Source organism: Penaeus monodon, chromosome 34, assembly GCF_015228065.2.
Source record: "Penaeus monodon isolate SGIC_2016 chromosome 34, NSTDA_Pmon_1, whole genome shotgun sequence".
Taxonomy (NCBI): Eukaryota; Metazoa; Arthropoda; class Malacostraca; order Decapoda; family Penaeidae; genus Penaeus; species Penaeus monodon.
This window is the reverse complement of record NC_051419.1, coordinates 25,473,723-25,474,403: the sequence shown is the minus strand read 5'-3', so window position 1 is coordinate 25,474,403 and position 681 is coordinate 25,473,723.

The following is a 681-nucleotide window of genomic DNA, read 5'->3' as shown; positions in this document are numbered from 1 at the left end:
TTAAGTGCAAGAATCCGGATCAAACTGCATGCGCTTATCCGAACGAAACATTTTTCCGGCTACAGGGAGAGTGATCGTAGAAATTCGGTTATCATTATTATTTCAATTTATCATCATTTTACCTTTTGCCCTTAATTTTGTCATTAATTCCTTATCAATTATATTACTGTCTGTTGGTTGATTTCAATTTTGTTATAATATTCATCTTGTACATTGCACGTGAGGTTCTCTTGTTATTACTGAAAATTGTATGATTTATATTACAATTATCATTACATTATCTTAATATCACGAACTGCTCTGCCGCTGCTAGAACCAGTATTATATAAATAATGACATCATTTTCATCATAATTCTTACCAATCTCGATATTTTCTAGGATTTAAAAAATAATAATAGTTACGATTTTATGATATTCATTCGAGGGATGACTATTTTACCGCTTTAGTGACAATAAAGATCATATTCTTTGTTGATAACATTTCGTTAGCGACTTTAGTGTCAATATTTGTTAAGAAACATTTAAATAGGATTTATTTTAAGATCTTGGTATTTGAATATAATGGAATTATGTCATTACAAGCCTCAGAATTATTCTTAATAGATATTAAGACATTAATTACATATTGTTGTTCTGCATAACGTTGTTTTATCGTATTTATTAATGGCGCTGTGCTGTCG